General features: G+C 49.2%; 1 protein-coding gene across 2 annotated transcripts in view; it reads left to right on the top strand.

The window, feature by feature from the left end:
• The first annotated feature begins 2668 nt into the window (after positions 1-2668).
• Positions 2669-13847, top strand: part of LRFN2 (leucine rich repeat and fibronectin type III domain containing 2) — a 603579-nt gene continuing 592400 nt past the window's right edge. For both annotated transcript variants that reach the window (XM_069768326.1, XM_069768325.1), the window contains exon 1: positions 2669-3579. The gene's annotated coding sequence lies outside the window, so the exon portion shown is untranslated. The remainder of the gene's footprint in view (positions 3580-13847) is intronic.

The raw sequence follows: 13847 nt of genomic DNA, 5'->3' as shown, positions 1-13847 counted from the left end.
AAAATCCATAGCCTCATTGCTCATTCCGTAAAGAATCCATAGCCTCACTGCTCGTACAGTAAAGAATCCATAGTCTCACTGGTCATACAATAAAGAATCCATAGTCTCACTGCTCTTACAGTGAAGAATCCAGTCTCACTGCTCGTACAGTAAAGAATCTATAGCCTCACTGCTCGTACAGTAAAGAATCCATAGTCTTACTGCCCTTACAGTATAGAATCCATAGTCTCACTGCTCTTACAGTAAAGAATCCATAGTCTCACTGCTCGTACAGTAAATAATCCATAGCCTCACTGCTCATACAGTAAAGAATCCATAGTCTCACTGCCCTTACAGTAAAGAATCCATAGTCTCACTGCTCGTACAGTAAAGAATCCATAGTCTCACTGCCCTTACAGTAAAGAATCCATAGTCTCACTGCCCTTAGAGTAAATAACCCATAGCCTCACTGCTCTTACAGTAAAGAATCCATAGTCTCACTGCTCGTACAGTAAATAATCCATAGAGTCATTGCCCTTACATAAAATAATCCATAGTCTCACTGCTCTTACAGTAAAGAATCCATAGTCTCACTTCTCACACAGTAAAGAATCTATAGTCTTACTGCTCATACAGTAAAGAATCCATAGTCTCACTGCTCATACAGTAAAGAATCCATAGCCTCACTGCTCGTACAGTAAAGAATCCATAGTCTCACTGCCCTTACAGTAAAGAATCCAGTCTCACTGCCCTTACAGTAAAGAATCCATAGTCTCACTGCTCGTACAGTAAAGAATCCATAGCCTCACTGCTCATACAGTAAAGAATCCATAGTCTCACTGCCCTTACAGTAAAGAATCCATAGTCTCACTGCTGGTACAGTAAAGAATCCATAGCCTTATTGCCCTTACAGTAAAGAATCCATAGTCTCGCTGCTCATACAGTAAAGAATCCATAGTCTCACTGCCCTTACAGTAAAGAATCCATAGTCTCACTGCTCTTACAGTAAAGAATCTATAGTCTCACTGCTCATACATTAAAGAATTCCTGTTTGTGATGCTATTAACCTTTCTTTTCTCTAGACATAGAAAATGCCTTCCTGTCATTGTCCGAGACCTAGGTGAAAAAAGATCATTATACAGAGCTCTGTGCTGTCCCTTTATATGTTTTTACATTGTTATAAGATCGCCCCTAATTCCTCGTTTTTACCCAAAATAAAAAACCTCAAGTCTGATAACTCATCCTCTGCAGCCCACCCATTTTCTTAATAACTTGGTTGACTTTCTGTGCACCCGTTCTAGTTCAGCTCCGTCCTTCTTATACACCGGATAATAAAACTGTACCCAGTATATAAGTGCGGCCGCACTAGTGACTTGTAAAGATATATAGAGGAAAACTATGTTCTCATCATCAGCATCACAGCCTCTTTTACTGCATCCCATTATTTTATTAGACTTGTCAGCAGCTGCCTGACACCGATCACTAAGGTGAAATTTGCTGTTCACCAATATACTGAAGACTTTTTCAGTGACAGTTTTACTCAGTTTTTTTCCAATTCATTACCTAAATAAACATATTATTTCATCTGCCCAATTGCATAACCTTACATTTATCTACATTACACTTTAATCATCATTTCTCAGTCCAAGCCTCCAGCTTATATAAACCCCTCTGTAACATTAAACTACCCTCCTCTGTGTTGATTCACTTTCAGAGTTTAGAATCATCTGCAAATATTGTAATTGTACTCTTTATGACCCCCAGAAGGTCATGAATAAATATGTTAAAAAGAAGAGGGCCTAATACTGACCCCTGGGGTGCCCATTACTGACCCCTGTGGTAACACATTGTCACCTGTGACCCAATCCAAGTGTGTTCCATCGCTAACCACCCTCTGTTTCCTATCACTGTGCCACTTGTTACACAGGACCGATCCCTCATAAACCCAGGTTGATGATGGGTCAGCAAAATATTCTTATTGAGATACTCCAGGATAGCTTCTCTTAGAAAACTCTCAAATATTGAACATTTCTGGTCTCCTTGATCATGTCATCTATCATAGGATTTTCTTGTGTAAATCCAGTAGAGATGAAGGCGTTTAGTAGATCGGCCTTTCCCTCACCCTCTTCCACCATTTCTCCCAGATTACTTTTGAGCTTCTCACGGTGACTCTTCTCATCATTTATTGATGTCGGCAGTCCGGTAGGGGACACATCTGCGAGATCGTAGGAGTTGCACGCCTCAGACAGCTGAGTACAGGTCCCTTTAAACTCCTCTGCTGAAATACAAAACATCCAGAAAACCTCTGATGTGGCAGAATATTGAGCCTTCCTATGTGACAAAGGGTCCTTTTGATGTCACGGGCGCCCCGCTCCCCCTTGAACCCAAGGACTTTAATCTCGAAACATAGAAGAGAATTGGAGCAGGAAAAGAACAAAGTGAAAGATATTAAAGAGTCCAGGTCTTCCAGGACCATGGGTGACCCCCATATGGGCTGTGTCGTTACGCTCATTAGTGAATGCCCCCCCGGTATCTGTCGAGTTAATTCTTATTATTAGGACCGAATAGAAAACGATCAGACTTCACCGAAGGGAACAACTCCGGACCCTTCATGACTAATCCTTTCCCTTATCCTGGCATCAATGTTGTGTGCGTTCCCCACCCTCCATGTCCGCCCCCCTCCTCCAGCGCCTTACATAGATCTTCCATGTCCTGGTCGCAGAAAAGGGGGCCGTTACGCCTTGTTCTCCTCCTCTCCCGAAATCCCGAACCCAAGTGACATGCGAGCCTATGACAAATGTTGAGTGTTGATCTGAGGATTTGGCATGTCAGCCGGTGTCTACACAGGCTTAAGTTTCTATTATTATGCCAAGGATTATCGGGACAGCGCCCGGCCACAGAATTACGGAGCCAATCTGCTCTACCTCCGCGCTCGCCCCTTCGTTTTCCACCTAAATTCCTTGTTGCGTCCTTTCTTTTTCTCATTTCTGGGTTGGATTTTTGTGCTTTTTGCTCGGGTTCCGGGAGCTGAGTGCACCTGGGCGCTGGGATATTTGCAATCCTTGAATAATCGCAAGAGAGAGAGAGAGAAATCCCTCCCAGGCTGCTGGAATCTTTCTTTCTTCTCGCCTTTCCCAAGCTGTGGAGGGCTCTGCCATCTAGAGCACTCAGAGGGGATCAGAGCACATTGCTCGCTTCTTCTCCAGCCTGCCTCTGTGCGTCTGCATCCATCTCTGCTCCATCCAGAGACCCTCGGTGCCCGCCATGCAGGTGGCATCTCTAAGACCCATCTAAAGGAGCTTTCTATCTTTCTGGTGGTGGTTTCTCCAAAATCTGGAAGCATCAAAGGGAATGTTTGGATCTACTGTACTGTGCTAGGAGTCCTCGGGATTCGCTCACGTTCCTTGGTCTCATCTGGATCTCCCGTCGTTGCTGCTGGTTTGCATTTTCTGCCCGATTTTTTTTTTTTTTATCTTTTTTTTTTTTTTATTAATTTTGGATTCGAGAACCGGATTGTTCTCCAGCTGCTCTCCTCCAGGATGCATGGCATGTAAATAGCCTGGATTGCCTCTACACTAGGATACATGTCACTTCTCAAAGGTAAGAGCTTCTTCCCATTCCTACCTGGAGATAAGCAACTGGAGAAGTTTGCATTCTGCATTTTTTGGGGGGTTTTTTTGCACGGAGACAGGGGGGGATTCTAGTGGACCCCCTGATCCTGGGGCTTACATGCTTTGGCAGAAGGGATGATACAAGGATGGGGACAAGGATCCTTAGGATTTGCTCCATGGTGGAGATAAAGGTGAAGACGGTGACGGCTATTAACCCTCTAATGGCTGTAGAGGGCTTTATTGTGTGCGTTACCTGCGGAAGGAGGCAGGGGCTGGCATGTAACCAAAACTCAGTTGTGAGTATATATTGGAGGTGTCATACCGGAGACCTTAAGGTCCACACATCTAATGAAGGTCCATGGTCACCACTCCTGTGTTACATTATTGTAACCCTGTAATGGGTTTGTGTCTCATTTCATCTGTTTAATCCTTCATTGATTATGTGTAATTATTGATGTTTTCTGCTACTATTGAAGAATAATCGAAAAATCCAAACTAAGATTTTTGTTGGTTTATTTTTTTTTTGGGGGGGACTGATTCCCTAAAGCTGCACCTTGCCCCCAGATTTACCTTCCATAGATAGTCACTATTTAATGGTGGGCGGCTGACCAATGGCAAGGGGGCTGTAACCTGGAAGGGTTAACGACAGATGCGCCGGGATCCGGAAGGGGTTAATCATTTCGGATGCGGCAAAATAAGGAAACCAAAATGGGGGGAAACTGGGGCAGAGATATTTACAGTCAGGGCATGGTCTTCAGCAGTTTTCTTTTGGTTTGTTGGGTTAGGGGGGCTGACTAGTCCTCGGATAGGAGGGGTAGAGGGGGGATATGGGGGGCAGTGAGTCAAGAACATGGCATAAAGGGGAGCCAAAGAGGGGTCAGCGGCTGCAGCCTGCCAGGAGGCAAAATCTAAGGAGGAGGCGCAGCCCGTGCCCTTCACCTCCTTGCCCCTGGACATGCACTGACCCCACACATGTCTGGTCTGCACGCACCGCACGCTCTGTCATCCCTGTATCCATGGACATGTTGGCTGACCTCGCAGCGCTCCGCCATGATGGTGTATACTGGGGGTTAATGGTTTTCTCAGAGCTCAGTGATTGCTGTGTGCAGACAGCAGCTGATTCCTGCAGTGAAGGAGCAGATACATTGTTGCCTCTGGGAAGTGTCTGAGCCTGGCTGATACATTTGGATACAATGTTTGATGTCTGTTATTGATGATATTTGAATAAACAGAGTAAAGATTATGATGATGACCCCTCCATTATCTGTGCACAGACTGAATAATGAATGCAGTGAGGAGGGATGAGCTGTGCAGACTCCTGGGGTGGAGGAGCTGCAGACGCAGGCTCAGGTGCTGTGCAGGCTGCATTACATTACTATGGAGGGGAATTGCTATTTAAGCAATTGGCCAATAGCCTCAGGTCCTATTACACCGGTGAGCTCCTAGTTTTTGGACATAATATTGTTATACATGGTATCTCGGTTGTTCATGTATCTGCGCTTCTATAGGATATTTACGCTTTTGGGTAATGTGACACTACAATCCCCAGCAGATAACAAAAGTTGCTCCATGACCCAAGTTCAGCAAGTTTGCATTTCCCCTGCTGGTGCTGCAGCCATTGCTTGCTTTGCTTGTCATCCTGCCGCCATACTTTAGGTCTTGCTTGGATTTGTGTAGCAGGTTATTAGAGATAGCCGCCTGGCAATCACACACCGACACTGTGTATATTAATGTTTACCTGCTCATCCTTCTCACTGACGCCCCCTAGTGACTGATGCCGGATTGCAGGCTGGGGGATGAGATGGAAACAAGTGCAGAGGATGGAGGCCACTGGTTTATGCATTTTTTTTTTAATTGAGATAATAAAATTAGATTATTCTGATACGTGTAATAAAGATCTAAATAAAGATGTCAGGTCCTGGGCGGGGGAGGACACCCCCCACTCATCTGGGAAGACGATACTCCAGATTGTGGATCCCGGCTGTGGGATTCTGGATTATTTGGCCACAAGTTCCAAGGAATCGATTCCATGGATTGTGAAAGTCCCTCCGAGAAAGCGTCATAAGACCACGAGTGATTGACTGGTCGGGGTAAGGACACACAGAAAGGATAGATAGATAATAGATAATATATAGATAATAAATAATATATAGATAATAGAACGATAACAGATAATAGATATTAGAACAATAATAGATAATAGATATAGATTATAGATAGATAATAGATAACAAACAGATAATAAGATACATAGATAGATAATAGATAAGTAGACAGATACAAGACAGCCTTCACCCACACTGTGACCTGGAGGCCCTGGAGGATAAGATCCACTACCTGCTACACTGCACCAAATACTCAGCCGTGAGGGACACTCACTTCAGGAGACTTTCCGATCTCTTTCCAAATTTCAGCTCCATAATTGAGGAAAAGAAAACATATATTCTGCTGGGGGAAGAAGAGAGCACAGGTGGAGAGAGCAGTACAGTATGTGAGCACAGGGGAGAGAGCAGTGCAGTATGTGAGCGTGGGGGAGAGAGCAGCGCAGTATGTGCGTGTAGGGGAGAGAGCAGCACAGTATGTGAGTGTAGGGGAGAGAGCAGCGCAGTATGTGAGTGTAGGGGAGAGAGCAGCACAGTATGTGAGTGTAGGGGAGAGAGCAGCGCAGTATGTGAGTGTAGGGGAGAGAGCAGCATGTGAGCGTGGGGGAGAGAGCAGCGCAGTATGTGAGTGTAGGGGAGAGAGCAGAGCAGTATGTGAGTGTAGGGGAGAGAGCAGCGCAGTATGTGAGTGTAGGGGAGAGAGCAGCGCAGTATGTGAGTGTAGGGGAGAGAGCAGCATGTGAGCATGGGGGAGAGAGCAGCGCAGTATGTGAGTGCAGGGGAGAGAGCAGCGCCGTATGTGAGTGCAGGGGAGAGAGCAGCGCAGTATGTGAGTGCAGGGGAGAGAGCAGCACAGTATGTGAGTGTAGGGGAGAGAGCAGCATGTGAGCGTGGGGGAGAGAGCAGCGCAGTATGTGAGTGTAGGGGAGAGAGCAGAGCAGTATGTGAGTGTAGGGGAGAGAGCAGCGCAGTATGTGAGTGTAGGGGAGAGAGCAGCGCAGTATGTGAGTGTAGGGGAGAGAGCAGCATGTGAGCATGGGGGAGAGAGCAGCGCAGTATGTGAGTGCAGGGGAGAGAGCAGCGCAGTATGTGAGTGCAGGGGAGAGAGCAGCGCAGTATGTGAGTGCAGGGGAGAGAGCAGAGCAGTATGTGAGTGTAGGGGAGAGAGCAGTGCAGTATGTGAGCATGGGGGAGAGAGCAGCGCAGTATGTGAGTGCAGGGGAGAGAGCAGCGCAGTATGTGAGTGCAGGGGAGAGAGCAGCATGTGAGCATGGGGGAGAGAGCAGCGCAGTATGTGAGTGCAGGGGAGAGAGCAGCGCAGTATGTGAGTGCAGGGGAGAGAGCAGCATGTGAGCATGGGGGAGAGAGCAGCGCAGTATGTGAGTGCAGGGGAGAGAGCAGCATGTGAGCATGGGGGAGAGAGCAGTGCAGTATGTGAGTGCAGGGGAGAGAGCAGAGCAGTATGTGAGCGCAGGGGAGAGAGCAGCGCAGTATGTGAGTGCAGGGGAGAGAGCAGCGCAGTATGTGAGTGCAGGGGAGAGAGCAGCATGTGAGCATGGGGGAGAGAGCAGCGCAGTATGTGAGTGTAGGGGAGAGAGCAGCGCAGTATGTGAGTGCAGGGGAGACAGCAGCGCAGTATGTGAGTGTGGGGGAGAGAGCAGCATGTGAGCATGGGGGAGAGAGCAGCGCAGTATGTGAGTGTAGGGGAGAGAGCAGTGCAGTATGTGAGTGTAGGGGAGAGAGCAGAGCAGTATGTGAGCATGGGGGAGAGAGCAGCGCAGTATGTGAGTGCAGGGGAGAGAGCAGCGCAGTATGTGAGTGCAGGGGAGAGAGCAGCATGTGAGCATGGGGGAGAGAGCAGCGCAGTATGTGAGTGCAGGGGAGAGAGCAGCGCAGTATGTGAGTGCAGGGGAGAGAGCAGAGCAGTATGTGAGCGCAGGGGAGAGAGCAGCGCAGTATGTGAGTGCAGGGGAGAGAGCAGCGCAGTATGTGAGTGCAGGGGAGAGAGCAGCATGTGAGCATGGGGGAGAGAGCAGCGCAGTATGTGAGTGTAGGGGAGAGAGCAGCGCAGTATGTGAGTGCAGGGGAGAGAGCAGCGCAGTATGTGAGTGCAGGGGAGAGAGCAGAGCAGTATGTGAGTGTGGGGAGAGAGCAGAGCAGTATGTGAGTGTAGGGGAGAGAGCAGAGCAGTATGTGAGTGTGGAGGAGAGAGCAGAGCAGTATGTGAGTGTAGGGGAGAGAGCAGCATGTGAGCATGGGGGAGAGAGCAGAGCAGTATGTGAGTGTGGGGGAGAGAGCAGAGCAGTATGTGAGTGTGGAGGAGAGAGCAGAGCAGTATGTGAGTGTAGGGGAGAGAGCAGCATGTGAGCATGGGGGAGAGAGCAGAGCAGTATGTGAGTGCAGGGGAGAGAGCAGAGCAGTATGTGAGTGTGGGGAGAGAGCAGAGCAGTATGTGAGTGTAGGGGAGAGAGCAGAGCAGTATGTGAGTGTGGAGGAGAGAGCAGAGCAGTATGTGAGTGTAGGGGAGAGAGCAGCATGTGAGCATGGGGGAGAGAGCAGAGCAGTATGTGAGTGCAGGGGAGAGAGCAGAGCAGTATGTGAGTGTGGAGGAGAGAGCAGAGCAGTATGTGAGTGCAGGGGAGAGAGCAGCATGTGAGCATGGGGGAGAGAGCAGAGCAGTATGTGAGTGCAGGGGAGAGAGCAGAGCAGTATGTGAGTGTGGGGAGAGAGCAGAGCAGTATGTGAGTGTAGGGGAGAGAGCAGCGCAGTATGTGAGGGTAGGGGAGAGAGCATCACAGTATGTGAGTGTGGGGAGAGAGCAGAGCAGTATGTGAGTGCAGGGGAGAGAGCAGAGCAGTATGTGAGTGTGGGGAGAGAGCAGAGCAGTATGTGAGTGTGGGGGAGAGAGCAGAGCAGTATGTGAGTGTGGAGGAGAGAGCAGAGCAGTATGTGAGTGTAGGGGAGAGAGCAGCATGTGAGCATGGGGGAGAGAGCAGAGCAGTATGTGAGTGCAGGGGAGAGAGCAGAGCAGTATGTGAGTGTGGAGGAGAGAGCAGAGCAGTATGTGAGTGCAGGGGAGAGAGCAGCATGTGAGCATGGGGGAGAGAGCAGAGCAGTATGTGAGTGCAGGGGAGAGAGCAGAGCAGTATGTGAGTGTGGGGAGAGAGCAGAGCAGTATGTGAGTGTAGGGGAGAGAGCAGCGCAGTATGTGAGGGTAGGGGAGAGAGCATCACAGTATGTGAGTGTGGGGAGAGAGCAGAGCAGTATGTGAGTGTGGAGGAGAGAGCAGCACAGTATGTGAGTGCAGGGGAGAGAGCAGCGCAGTATGTGAGTGCTGGGGAGAGAGCAGCGCAGTATGTGAGTGTAGGGGAGAGAGCAGCATGTGAGCATGGGGGAGAGAGCAGCGCAGTATGTGAGTGTAGGGGAGAGAGCAGAGCAGTATGTGAGTGTGGGGGAGAGAGCAGAGCAGTATGTGAGTGTGGAGGAGAGAGCAGCACAGTATGTGAGTGCAGGGGAGAGAGCAGCGCAGTATGTGAGTGCTGGGGAGAGAGCAGAGCAGTATGTGAGTGCTGGGGAGAGAGCAGCGCAGTATGTGAGTGCAGGGGAGAGAGCAGAGCAGTATGTGAGTGCTGGGGAGAGAGCAGCGCAGTATGTGAGTGTGGGGAGAGAGCAGCGCAGTATGTGAGTGTGGGGAGAGAGCAGCGCAGTATGTGAGTGCAGGGGAGAGAGGAGCACAGTATGTGAGCAAGAGGGAGAGAGCAGCGCAGTATGTGAGTGCAGGGGAGAGAGCAGAGCAGTATGTGAGTGCAGGGGAGAGAGCAGCGCAGTATGTGACCATGGGGAGAGAGCAGCGCAGTATGTGAGTGTGGGGAGAGAGCAGCGCAGTATGTGACCATGGGTGTTGTGAATTCTGTGGTCAAGCTCCCTCCTGTGGTCATGAGTGGTACTTCGGCTGGTTCTGTCTATGAGCTTCCTCTGGTAGATGTGAGTGGGGCTGCGGCTTCTGAGTTTCCTTCCTCAGGTGACGAGGTTAAGTCGTTAGGTGCTGCTCTACTTAACTCCACCTAGTTCTTTGGTCCTGGCCTCCAGTTAATGTTCCAGTATTGGTCTTGCTATCTCCTGGATCGTTCCTGTGGCCTGTCTGCCTTGCATAAGCTAAGTTTTGCTTATGTTACTTTTTGTTGCTATATTTTCTGTCCAGCTTGCTATATTGGTTTTTCTTGCTCGCTGGAAGCTCTGAGACGCAGAGGGAGCACCTCCGTACCGTTAGTCTTTGCGGAGGGTCTTTTTGTCCTCTCTGCGTGGTTGTTGGTAGGTTTTTGTGCTGACCGCAAAGCTATCTTTCCTATCCTCGGTCTATTCAGTAAGTCGGGCCTCACTTTGCTAAAACCTATTTCATCTCTGTGTTTGTATTTTCATCTTACTCACAGTCATTATATGTGGGGGGCTGCCTTTTCCTTTGGGGAATTTCTCTGAGGCAAGGTAGGCTTATTTTTCTATATTCAAGGCTAGCTAGTTTCTGCGCAGTATGTGACCATGGGGGAGAGAGCAGCACAATGAGTGCAGGGGAGAAAGCAGCATAGTGTGTGAATGCTGGGGATAGAGTAACACAGTATGTGAATGTAAGGGAAAGAGCAGCACAGTATGTGACCATGGGGGAGAGAGCAGCACAGTATGTGACCATGGGGGAGAGAGCAGCACAGTATGTGACCAGGGGGGAGAGAGCAGCACAGTATGTGACCATGGGGGAGAGAGCAGCACAGTATGTGACCATGGGGGAGAGAGCAGCACAGTATGTGAGTGTAGGGGAGAGAGCAGCACAGTATGTGAGTGCAGGGGAGAGAGCAGAGCAGTAAGTGAGCATGGGGGAGAGAGCAGAGCAGTATGTGAGTGCAGGGGAGAGAGCAGAGCAGTAAGTGAGCATGGGGGAGAGAGCAGCGCAGTATGTGAGTGTAGGGGAGAGAGCAGAGCAGTATGTGAGCATGGGGGAGAGAGCAGCACAGTATGTGAGTGCAGGGGAGAGAGCAGAGCAGTAAGTGAGCATGGGGGAGAGAGCAGCGCAGTATGTGAGTGTAGGGGAGAGAGCAGAGCAGTATGTGAGCATGGGGGAGAAAGCAGCGCAGTATGTGAGTGTAGGGGAGAGAGCAGAGCAGTATGTGAGCATGGGGGAGAGAGCAGCGCAGTATGTGAGTGCTGGGGAGAGAGCAGCACAGTATGTGAGCATGGGGGAGAGAGCAGCGCAGTATGTGAGTGCTGGGGAGAGAGCAGCCAGCGCAGTATGTGAGTGCAGGGGAGAGAGCAATGCAGTATGTGAGTGTGGGGGAGAGAGCAGAGCAGTATGTGAGTGCAGGGGAGAGAGCAGCGCAGTATGTGAGTGTGGGGGAGAGAGCAGAGCAGTATGTGAGTGCAGGGGAGAGAGCAGCGCAGTATGTGAGTGCAGGGGAGAGAGCAGCGCAGTATGTGAGTGCAGGGGAGAGAGCAGCACAGTATGTGAGTGCTGGAGAGAGAGCAGCGCAATAAATGAGTGTAGGGGTATGTGAACATGGAGGAGAGAGCAGTGCAGTATGTGAGTGTAGGGGAGAGAGCAGCGCAGTATGTGAGTGTAGGGGAGATTGCAGCGCAGTATGTGAGTGTAGGGGAGAGAGCAGCGCAGTATGTGAGTGCAGATGAGAGAGCAGAGCAGTATGTGAGTGTAGGGGAGAGAGCAGAGCAGTATGTGAGTGTGGGGGAGGGAGCAGCACAGTATGTGTGCATTGGGGAGAGAGCAGCTCAGTATGTGAGTGTAGGGGAGAGAGCAGAGCAGTATGTGAGCATTGGGGAGAGAGCAGCTCAGTATGTGAGTGCAGGGGAGAGAGCAGAGCAGTATGTGAGCATTGGGGAGAGAGCAGCGCAGTATGTGAGTGCAGGAGAGAGAGCAGCACAGTATGTGACCATGGGGGAGAGAGCAGTGCAGTATGTGACCATGGGGAGAGAGCAGCGCAGTATGTGAGTTCTGGGAATAGAGCTAGATATTGTCTAAAAATTAGAGCAGCATTAGAATATCATTGACTCTTGTTGATATCTCCAGGATACTGAATCCAATAGTAGACAGTAGGGTTGAGCGAAACGGGTCGAAATTGTTCAAAAGTCGCCGACTTTTGGCAAGGTCGGGTTTCATGAAACCCGACCCGACCCCAGTGGGGGGTCGGCCATGAAGTCGGCGATCTTTTGAATCTGGAATCGGAATTCCGATCCCGATTCCCGATATGTTTAAGATATCGGGAATTGGTATCGGAATTCAGATTAAAGTGTAAAATATAGAATTAAAATAAAAAATATTGCAATACTTACCCTCTGACGCGCCCTGGTACTAACCGGCAGCCTTCCTCCTTCGAATCCGCGCTTCTAGGACCTTGCCGTGACGTCGCGGTGACGTCGCAGCTTGTGATTGGCCGCGCGGCCGCCCATGTGACCGCTCGCGCGGCCAATCACAAGCCGCGACGTCACCCGCGACGTCACCGAAGGTCCTGGAAGGGCTGATTCTTAGGAAGGAAGGCTGTCGGAAGGAAGCAGGGCGCTACCGAGGGTGAGTATATACCTAATAGGAATATACTCGCCCTCGGAAGCGCCCTGCTTCCTTCCGACAGCCTTCCTTCCTAAGAATCAGCCCTTCCAGGACCTTCGGTGACGTCGCGGGTGACGTCGCGGCTTGTGATTAGCCGCGCGAGCGGTCACATGGGCGGCCGCGCGGCCAATCACAAGCCGCGACGTCACCGCGACGTCACGGCAAGGTCCTAGAAGCGCGGATTCGAAGGAGGAAGGCTGCCGGTTAGTACCAGGGCGCGTCAGAGGGTAAGTATTGCAATATTTTTTATTTTAATTCTATATTTTACACTTAAATATGGATCCCAGGGCCTGAAGGAGAGTTTCCGCTCCTTCAGACTCTGGGAACCATGGAAACCCAATGCACTGCATTGGGTTTCGAGTTTCGGCCGACCCCGACTTTTTTATAGGATCGGCCGATTTCACTCGACCCGACTTTTCCAAAAGTCGGGTTTCGTGAAACCCGACCCGATCCTATAAAAGTGAAGGTCGCTCAACCCTAGTAGACAGCGCTCCAAAGTATAATTCTACACTATCACTATAATATATCGGATCGTGTACGACTGTGCAGAATACACGTTACATGTCAATTACAATATATTTTAATGTAGTAATATTACTTGCAGTACCATTTTTCACCACAGATTCTATCAGTATTTTGTGTAGATTCTAATTAAACAGCGCCCCCACCACTAAGTGTATTGATATCTCAATAACATTATAAAATTAATTATAGCAAAATACTTTAACGTTATTAATAAATAAAAAAAAATCGCATTAAAAACAGCAACATAACCCCGCTTGTGAACTTTTAACCACGTTTTCCAGTTTTATGTATTATGTATTTTAATCCTGATAAGCTCTGCTAGCTGCTGGGGTCAACGCAGACGAATCGTAATTATTTGCAGAGTCGGCAATCCAGTTCTAACCACGTCCGACTCACACAATTGTATCCAGTGTAGACAATCCACTGATATAAACAGCCTACATATTTCAAGGGATTTGATTGGCTACTGATTGTCCCAGTACATCCCAGTTCTTCCATTACCACCTTATAATTTCTCTCCTTCTGCTTCTATTATCTCATTTGCTGCTTTCCTTCCATAAATGTATTTTAGAATAATTTGCTGCTGCTCAGATCTACTTGGCTACACTTTATCATGCTTCTCCATAGCTCCTCCCAGTGATCATCCCTGCAATCTGATTGGCTGCAGTGTTTCAACCACACCCCTGCTGACAGAGGAGACACCCCCGAGGAGCTTGCTTGCAAAATAAGCCTCACTTGCAGGAAAAGCGTAAAGAGAAATCAGTATTCCTTGCACTTTTCTGCCTGTTAGTCCAGGGTAGTGCTCTGCCATAATTGTTCAGTTCCTCTTTTATCTTTCATGTTTTAGTTTATTACAATTCTACATTTTGTGAAGTTTTTTTCTTGCTATTATTAGCCCGGCATTGTGCGGTGTGTACTCAGCGGAGCGTGCACTAATATGGGCCAGCACGCAGCATTGTTCTCCAGAATATCACGGGTTCCCACGTGACTCCCGTGTAGCGGCTTCGAAGCTGCATCTCACCACCT

The sequence above is a fragment of the Ranitomeya imitator genome, chromosome 5, assembly GCF_032444005.1.
Source record: "Ranitomeya imitator isolate aRanImi1 chromosome 5, aRanImi1.pri, whole genome shotgun sequence".
In the NCBI taxonomy this organism is placed as follows: Eukaryota; Metazoa; Chordata; class Amphibia; order Anura; family Dendrobatidae; genus Ranitomeya; species Ranitomeya imitator.
The sequence above is the reverse complement of the archived record's forward strand: the minus strand, read 5'-3'. Positions and strand labels throughout refer to the sequence as shown.